Genomic DNA, 10557 nt, shown 5'->3' with positions numbered 1-10557 from the left:
ATGAAACTGCGACATTGCGCAATTTATTGGACAGACTTGTTTAAAATCACACAGCGTAATTTGGGTGGCATTTTATTTCGTATTTTTAAATCATTTTTTTATTTTTGACTATCTGTAAATGTAGTTTCATGCTCTTAATTGTGAATGCATACTTGATGGTTTTAAATGCTCCTGAAATGAAGTGCTGCTTGACGAGCCTATACAGTATTGTGTTCATGTATGTGACGTCACTGAAGGCCTAAGGTTGAAATGCACGGCCCGCCACTGATAGCAACCAATACAACACAGCACAATATACGACACAGAACATTGCAATACAATACAATACCAAAGATAATATTAAATAATCCAATGTGTTCAAAATGCATTCACAGCATGAAAGCTTCTTACTCTTCTCGTATTCAGAGCGACTTAAATAAAGTCAACAATAAAGCGAACAGGGGGCTGCCTGCCTTCATTTTCCACTCTTTTCAATTTACTCTTTTAGCATCATGTTGTTTTTAAAGATTCGTCCGGGTCACCTTGGGAAATAAGAGGATGTCTCACTCGTGCGCTGACAGAACTACACGAGATAAATGGTGACAAATCTACTTCCCACGATGCGGGATGAAAGCCGCTGATTTATTTATTATTTAGCCTCCCTCCCGGCTTCAAATCCGTCTGAAGATGAATGAGATGTGCTTGTGCTGCCGACTGGACACATCTAAATAGCAGATGAGTCCAATGCTTGGAGCAGACAGATGTCTTCTCCTTGCCGCCCTGTCACTTGGTCAGCCACACACACATGCACGCACACGTGTGCACACATACCCACACATGAAAAGAATGCTTAGATTATTGCCAGTGCATGTAAATGTGAATAATTCCCCCTCCGCCGCTAAATAAATCATGAACGTCATTACCACCAGAGCAGCTCAGCTTGTTCTCAACCAAAGCCAAACAAATCTTTATTTGGATCATCACCATGACGAACATACTTTTCATTTTGCTGTCTGCAGATACCAGACTGGCGTTGCAAATGGGAATTTGTTCTCTACTGCCTTACCTGGATGAATAATGGTTACAAAAAAAAAAAAAGGTCGACTTCACATCTGAATTCTGTCATCAATATTTAATCATTATTTACTGCTTAGGTCTCAAACTCAGGTCCTGGAAGGGCCGCTGTCCTGCATGTTTTCCAAGTCTCCCTGTTGCAACACACCTGATTCAAATGAACAGGTTCAATGTCAGGCTTCCGCAGAGCTTGCTGATGAGCTGATCATTTGAATCGGCTGTGTTGCAACAGGGAGACTTGGAAAACATGCAGTACAGCGGCCCTCCAGGACCTGAGTTTGAGACCTATGATTTACTGTCAATTGAGAAATGCTTGACAAATTCTGCTGGTGCACTGTGCAAACCCCACAACAAACTGTGAACCACTTCTCCACTGCTCCTGGGTTACAGACAAATCATCTCGAGTGCCTCTTGTCTACTGTGTGTTGCGCTTCTTCTGGAGACTTACAGAGTGGACTGCTGGCATTTTTTCCCAAAAGTGGCTCGCACAGGAAAAGTGCATGTGCTGTTATTCATGGTTGTAGGCAGCCAGGCAGTGTTTGCTGAGGAGGACTTTTGTCAAAGGTTTTTTTGGGTACAAACAAACACTGAAATGCCAAAAACAGCCAAGCATGAGACGAGATACCATATACTCCCTCCGGCCAGTGTTGTAGAGTTACTCAATATCAGAGATGGGGGGGGGATATTGACATTCTGGACTTGAGTAGAAATGCATTTCCTTGTGTAAGAAACAACTTCAGTAAAAGTAAAATTACTAATTGAAATAATTCTTCAAGTAAAAGAGTATAAGCTCTGAAATGTACTTGAAGAGCAAAAGTAAAAATATTTTTTCATTTGAAGGCAATTAAACTTAAAAGATCATCACCAAACACATCACTAAAATTGGCCCAACTGAACTATAGAATCATAAATACACCACCATTATCTTGTCAAATGAGATACTGTACAGTAAAGAATAAAGTGAGATATGCCTGTGCATTCTGTAACATAACAATAAAGTGCACTTTCTGGATCGAATGAGAGAACAAAGTCCAATCCAAGTTCCTCCGTATTATGTGTTGAGAGGTGATTAAGGTTAGCTACAATACTGTATACTCTTCACATTTTCAGGCATGGAGGCCCGGTCGGGCCTGCACCCATGGGGCCCGGCCGGGCTCAGTTCGAAGAGGTCACCCTTCCCATGGGCCTACCATATGTGGGAGGGGCCAAAGGGGTCGGGTAGGCTAGCTGGGCAGACACCAAAGGCGGGGAACCCCGGGTACATAAGCTCGCTCTCGATACATGCTGATGTGTGAGGCAGAGAATTTCCGACTTGACATAGTTGGACTTGCCTCCACACACAGCCTGAGCTCTGGAACCAGTTCTGTATGGGTGGGACTCTCTTCCACTCTGGAGTTCGAGGCGATGAAAGGCGCAGAGCAAGTGTGAGCAAACTCATTGCCCCTCGTCTCAGTGCCTGTACATTGGGGTTCGCACCGGTGGACGAGAGGGTAGGCTCCCTCCGTCTTTGGTTGCGGGGGAAGGTCCTGACTGTTGTTTGTGTTAATTGTTTGTTTGTTTGTTGCTTTAAAGTAGGGGGGCCCAAACATTTTTGACCGAAGATTTCCTTTTGTTTTCGATCAACCAACCTCCCGCGATCGACCCGTTATCGCGCGCGCATGCATACGCACACATGCCATGATGAGCAATAGCCTGACACTGAGGCATGCGACGACTTAGGCAGCCTGTTAACGATCGTAGCTCACGCGTACCATTTTAAAATGCTTCTGTCGGATCTCCAGATTCCCATTCTTTGCCCGTCCCCTCTGTGAATTGTACAAAACAAACTCTGAATGAGAATAATGATCATAAAGATATAGCCAACAAGATCACAAGCTGCAACTGCAGACTGCTAAGCGCTAACAACTTCCGGTGACGCAGTCCCACGTCACTGTAGGTTAAAGATTACCTGTTTTATTTGATTTTCTTTTTTAAATACTTTTTGTGAAAGTGAGACTGATAGAATGATTAGGGTGCAGTGTGCATTAACACAAAAATACCTGTATATTACTAACATGCACAGAGACACAAATGGTTTTTTTTCCCCTCAACACCCCTCGGATCGACTTGGGACCATTCCTTGATCTACTGGTTGATCCAGATCGATGTAATTTGCACCTGTGCTTTAAAGGATATCCCCTTGAGATGCATCATCTCATTTTTGAGGGGTCTTTTAAACACATATATTAAGAATATAAATGATTCAAAATTTATGAAATACAATATTGTACAAAATAATGATTTACGATTAATCCACAAAATAATACCGAAACATTTAAACACGCAAACACACTTTGACCTAACATAATGCGTCATCAGTAGGTAAATGTAAAAAGAGTGTAAAGGGCTTTGAGTACCAAACTTACAGCCCATTTACCATTTACCCTCTGCATCCTTGCAGAGGACAAAGCGTGGTAGCATCAGCCTTCCCTGACAGCATCCAATAAAAAATCTGCTTCCGCTTTAATTGCCATCTTTTGCGATTATGTAAATTGTCAACAAAGATTTTCCCCGAAGAGGCGTCTTCATGCATCTTCTGACACATTGCTGTTGAACATCCCGCGGAGGTCGAGGCATCACCTTTGTCAGCTGCAATCAATGCCTTTCACAGAAGACGACCGCAATTATGGCACCATTTAACCCTTGGTTTGCGCTCTCATTGCCATTTTTTATACATCTCATAGTTTTGATTGTGACACACACTTCAGTTGAGCACAATAGACCGGTACAGAGGCACCATAATGAACCTCACTACTTGTCAGTACTCTTCACTCCTCCATCGCTGTTTCTATGCCGACTGAGCAAATGTATATTTCACGGCGGTGCTGTCACTCTGCTGCTAGGAAAACATGAATGCTGGCTGAAGGACACTGCCGCCCTTGAAAACCTGCTGGCGGGGCTGGACCTCGACGTCTCGACTCTTCTCTGTGTGAAAAACGTGCTCAACACTGAGGCCTGGCGAAGAAAGAACAAACGGCACACGTTCAGCAGGCCTGAAAACACTGAGACTTGCTTGCTTAATGACACCATATCGAATGTTCAGTACCATGTTTTACATTATATTTAATGGTGGATAAACCTTTAATGTTCCATATTTACAATAGACTTAATCCGAATCATCTTTAAAACACAAGGAATATGTCCAAGGTAGGATGAGCTCCACTAGTATTGCAGTAACAAGCAACTAGAACAAACAAAGACATTGCATATCACTAAAAAAGTGCCACTATGGTGTTTGAATGAACCATTTAGGGAGTTGAGGCACGAGGAAAGAAGCTGTTGAATGTGTGCGTCTAATGTATTATATTTGGATCAGATTAAGTGCATGTACCTCTATTATAGCAAATTTACATCATACTTAAATGTTTTATATATCAATAAGGTGCCATATTTATATCCATCCATCCATCCATCCATTTTCTGATCTGCTTTATCCTCACAAGGGTCGCGGGGTGTGCTGGAGCCGATCCCAGCTGTCTTCCGGCAGTAGGCGGGGGACACCCTGAACCGGTTGCCGGCCAATCGCAGGGCACACCGACGAACAACCATCCACGCTCACACTCACACGTAGGGGACAATTTTGAGTGTTCAGTCAGCCTGCCATGCATGTTTTTGGAATCTGGGAGGAAACCGGAGTACCCGGAGAAAGCCCAGGCAGGCACGTGCGCAACATGCAAACTCCACACAGGAAGGCCGGAGCTGGAATTGAACCCGGTACCTCTGCACTGTGAGGTTGACAGGTCAACCACTGGATCACCGGGCCGCCTCCCATATTTATATATTGTACCATATTTAATATATATATGTGTGTGTGTGTGTTTCATTGCACAAAATAAATGTTTCAGAAAAGAACTGTACTCAGTTCAATATAAGTGCAATAGAAAATAAAGCATTAGCAATAGATTTGTAGAATAAATATAATAAATTAGCAGAACAGAAGGTTTGTGTGTGTGGGGGGGTGTGTGTGTGTGGGGGGGTGGGTGTGGGTGTATATAAATATATATATATATATATATATATATATAATATTACATATTCATATTTGTTGTATTTCTAATGTATTATTTTAAAATGTATGGACCACTAATGTACCATACATCTACCCATTATCCGTGCCACTTATCCTCACGAGCGTCGCAGAAGTGCTGGAGCCTATCCCAGCCCCCTTGGGGTAGCAGGCAGGGTACGCCCTGAACTGGTTGCCAAGTGATTGCAGGACACACATAGACAATCAACCATTCACACACACAGTCACATTTTGGGACAATTTAGCGTGTTCCATTAACCTCCAATGCATGTTTTTGGAATGTTGGATGAAACCGTGAAGTACCTGGAGAAAACACATGATGACATGGAGAGAACATCCAAACTTTACAGAACACCCCCCCTACCCCCCCAAAAAAATAAAACAAGAAATTGAACGAAAAAAGGAATACACAGGAACCAGCGCATCCCCACATGTAAACATATACATACCGAGACAAACACAACGCATACTTCGTGAGACTATGAAAATATAGAGACATCGCAAGGCACTGACGATCCAAGCGAGCAAAACATTCTGTTGGCTGTCTCTCCTTCTCAATGGAGGTGGCGCCCATGCTCCTTCCGGTTGTTTGTCTTATTGCCAAGCATCCCTAGGATAACTGATCCTGCTGCACAGATCAGAAGATTGGTCTTAGTGATGTTCTCGGTGAGGATACTTATCAGTGCTGTGTTGACATCATTCAGTCGTGATTCTGATGGTACTTCTTTCTTTAGCCTTGGCAAGGAGTAGGTAGTTGAATTCCCCCAGGACTTAATGATCTTCTCTCTCAGGTCAATCGCTCTTGTGTTGAGCTGTTCTGCTATCCTGTAATGATCTTGAATCCTGGCTCCCCCTTGCCTTCGCATTTTTGTACCGCAGATGAAGCTCATTGTACCTCACCCATCTCCAGCTGTGATAGCAACTTCTTATTACTGATTTTTGAACACTGGGCCAATCGTGCTGGTTCCAGAGAATCAATGCCTCCCGCACTCTCTGCATGTATCCTCTCTCACTAAGGTTACGACTTTAGTCGCACTCCATTAGTACCTTGTTTTCCGCCCTGCTCCATTAATAATGCCTCTCTCTCTCTCTCTCTCTCTCTCTCTCTCTCTCTCTCTCTCTCTCTCTCTCTCTCTCTCTCTCTCTCTCTCGCTCATAACACACACTACTTCATAAAAAAATATCCCTGCCTAAAAGCATACAGTAGCATAAAAACCACAAAAACATGCAAGCACAATGACACTATCAAACTATAAAATATTGATGTTACTCTTCACTCACGTGTAACACAATCTGATTCTGTGATAACGTGCCTCCGAGATGGCTCAAATTATGATGCATGTTTTGCCTGAGTTTTCTGCATTATCTTCTTTGCTTTTGTGTACTATGAGACTACTTGAACAACAAAAAATAGAGCAACCATCTTACCGGCAGTTGGTCAATGCCATTTTCAGAGTCTGAAAACGACCCGTCTGTTGATGACGTCATGCACACACTTGGTCGAACGAGGCAGCGTGGCCACTGAGCTGACATGGCTTGCATCATTCATGAATATTTCTAGTTTTCTGTATTGGAATCCTTTTTTACCAAAGTAGTCATTTAAATCTTATTATTTGTACATGTGCTCTTTCTTAAATAAGCTTTTAGGGTGACTTTTTTCATGTCCCCCCACACTTGAAAGCTTCTCTAAATTGCTGTTCAGTGCTCTTGAGGAAGTGTTGCAGAGATGATGTATTTCTGTGAAGGGTCCTTTTCGTCTTGTCTTGTAAACACTGCATGTAGAATGAATGACTTCAGATGTCAAAACCAGAAAAGACTGAGCCGCATTTTGACAGAGGAGGAGATTATGTGCCAAGACCTCCATCAGTACTGCGGTAGCTTTTGTTGTGATCTCATGTGAACAAAATGAGCCAATCTATTGTTTGTTTAAGATGCGGCATGGCTTCCTCCAAACTTTCGACGGCTGACTTTTTTAAATGAATGGACAAACTTTTCTATTCTTCCAGAAGCCGTCTCAAGGGTGTTGTTTCTTATTTGTTTGAGACTGTGGCTTTTACAACATTAACAACACATCCAAATGAAAGACGTATACTTTGACCACACATATCCAATGAACCCAGTGGCCAGCGCTCGAAAGATAAGTGAACTGCAATGTAAAGTGACCTTTTTTTTTTGGCCCATTGTAGCACGCTCTGTTGGCCTCCCCATCTCAAATACATGGTCTGAATTTGGGGCCCAGTAGGTCCCTGGCATGAATCCGATTGATATATATATCCAACTAACCTCTGTCGTGACTTCATCTTGAGATTTGCAGTCCATTAGTTTCCATTTTAAAGCCACGATAGTGTTAGAAGCGTGAAAAGGGCAGCACACCTTCTTTTTCGTCCCACGATGCCATTGCCTGCAGGAAAAATGTGTTTTGGAGGTTTTGGCATTTAAGGCAAACAGGAGGCTGCAGGGGCTCCTGTGGGATGATTATTGTTTCAAGAGGGTGGGTGTTGTGGGGGTGGGGGTGGGGGGTGCTGACTTTTGACTGAAGCATTCCCAGAGGAACTGGCGTTAAGAAAACACTTTTGCTGCCAATCCTTTCCGCCAGCGCAGCATCTTGCTGTGAATCAATAGCGAGCCAGTACAATAAATAAATAAATAAATAAAAATACAAATATCATTGTCACCAGACTTCTTACTGTCAGGGGAAATGTCTCATTCTTGTTTTTGCGTCCCCACAGATGAAGCCACAAGATGGAGTGGGCATGAGCAGATAAGCCATGTTGCACTTTTTACTGTTTTCTGCTAGTGTGCCGAGCGACTGAACCGGATAGTCCACACTCTGAGTTACAATTCCACTCTCAATGACTTACAAATCTTCCTATTATGTAGTTGCTCACCAGATGGAACTACTTTCCCCCCATTCAAAGCATGCATATTTTTTTCTGTTTTTGTTTTCTTCAAGAATGCCCTGCTACTTAAATACTCTTACTATTTGCATTCAATGTCAACAGCATGACACTTATTTCAGCGCATTCAAATCATGCAGCAAAAAGTCCCTTTTTTTCCCCTCTAAGCAAGGGCACCCTGCCAGTGAAATGATGAAAGCTTCATGTATGGGCTAAGAAATATGTCAGTGTTGAGAATGGATCGATGGATGGATGTTGTTCATGTTGTTAAAGCCTCTACATCAGTGGCAGGCGTTGAGTTTTGGGCCTGGGCCTTCAGTGGCTATTTAGTGAGCTAATTCACCTCTTAATAACGCCATAACTCAACACTATGTATCCACCCCCTGTCCCCCCCCCAAAAAAAAAAACAATGGGTATGCTCACACTGCAGAGCATGTTACTAAACGGTTCCTAAAAACATTTTTGCTGATTTACAGATAATTGTCTGTATCGTCTTATTTCCAAGTACTCTCATCGCATCGACACGAAAGAGGCCGTTCATTGTGTGGCATTAAAGAAGAGCATTTCATGTATTTGAATAAACGAAGTACAGTGATCCCTCACTTATCGTGGTTAATGGGGACCGGGACCACCCGAGAAAGACGAAATCCGCGAAGTAGGGTTTGCCCCGCCCCCTAGGAATTTTTATATCAGGGTTTGTGGGTACCAGCATGTTTAAAACATTTAAACAGTATTTATACTAAACATATTTGAGACAAAGACTGTAGCAGTACACATATTTACTTAAATATTTAATTATAAAACCTTATACATTAATTAACATTCATCAGCATTGTCTTTATGCAGCTGTGACAGTGTAGCCTCCATGAGCCTCCAGCGAGCTGCTGGCCAGCTATCCCTCGCGTGCAGCCCAAGTGTTTATGATTAGACAATTAAGGAGGTGAAGAGACACGTACTGCTTTTTTCTTACACGCCCAATCACCCCCCCCCACCTCTCTCTCTCTCTCTCTCTCCCTCGAAAACGGACTACAATGAGTAGACTACAATGAGTACAGTGATGCATGACCCATCTCTCTCTCTCTCTCGCGCCCCCCCCCGAGCCACACACACACACACACACACACACACACACACACACACACGCACGCGTACACGCACGCATGCACGCACGTGCGCGCGCGCGCGCACACACGCACAGTGTGAAAGATCCACTCGTGCTGTCATTGGTCGATGTCGTGCTGGGAACCAGTCAAGCTACAGCCAGGTATAAAACCTAGGAGTCATTAGGCATTTTTTTCCCGAATACAGTACTTTGGGGAAAAAAATAAAACGCGATGCACCGAGGCCGCGATAATCGAGCCGCAAAATAGCGAGGGATCACTGTACTGACACTAATTTCTTTCAAATTAAAGCACCGATCCAGCCAATAAATCAGTCTATCGGGCATTGAAGATCGATACATTGACTGAATCTTATCACCCATCCATAATTCGACAGGCTGCAAATGTGTTTGCTTGTGGACGTCACTTGGAAGTCACGTGACCTCTCATCCAGCTCAGCTCTCCACTATGCACATGCACGCCCGAGTGCGTGTGCACAGAGAAAAGAAAGGAGAGTATTTTTGATGGCTGTCAGCTCAGGCGGGCGTGCTGTCATTAAAGATGAAGGGTCATTTTTCTCCATCTCACACGCCTTTGAGACGGCTCCTCTCCAAAAATAAAATGCAGGGGGTCGCCCCGCCAATCTTTCTGCCTGCCTTGCTTTCCTCCAATATACGTCACTTTTCGGGTTTTTTTTGGGGGGGGGGGGGCCAGCCAGTGCAGTCTTTATACCGTATAGGCCCGAATATAAGACGGTGTTTTTTGCATTGAAATAAGACTGAAAAAGTGGGGGTCGTCTTATATTAGGGATCTAGACATTATACCCATTCACAACTCTAGATGGTGCCAGATATCATTGAAGCGAATGCTGAACTTGACTCCCCAGGCCAAAGCAGAGATGGCAATGGCGAGTGATGAAAAAAGCGGAAGGGGCGTGGCTTACAAAATTGGCACTTTATATAAACATGCTAAAGATGAAGTCTAGTCAATGTACACACTACTTGAAAGTTTCACAGAAAAAAATCCCAAAATTGTTCACTATTCTTTCAAGTGAAAATTTGACATAGGCCTTTGTGCAATTTTGTTTAAGCATTCCTGGTGAGCACCAACATCAAATTTGCTGCTCAAAATCAAAACTAAAAAAGGGAACACGTTCCCTGCCATATTTAAGATTTGTTCATGACTTGTATTCATAAAGTGTTGTGTAAATGTGATAAAAAGCTGTTGATTCTTACCTCACACAGTGATAGTGAATATTTATTATGGATACAATTTATTATGCATAACCGTGCTTTATTATCCAAGACAAAACGTGAATTATCAATATGAATATAAAACGCAAATAAAAACAAATAAATGTTATCATGCTGTTGCTACAAATGCATACCAAATAAAATTGAAAATATCATCCTCGTATATTTGAATAAAAAAGTATATACCT

Source organism: Hippocampus comes, unplaced genomic scaffold, assembly GCF_001891065.2.
Source record: "Hippocampus comes isolate QL1 unplaced genomic scaffold, H_comes_QL1_v1.1 scaffold156, whole genome shotgun sequence".
Taxonomy (NCBI): domain Eukaryota; kingdom Metazoa; phylum Chordata; class Actinopteri; order Syngnathiformes; family Syngnathidae; genus Hippocampus; species Hippocampus comes.
This window is presented reverse-complemented; position numbering follows the sequence as displayed.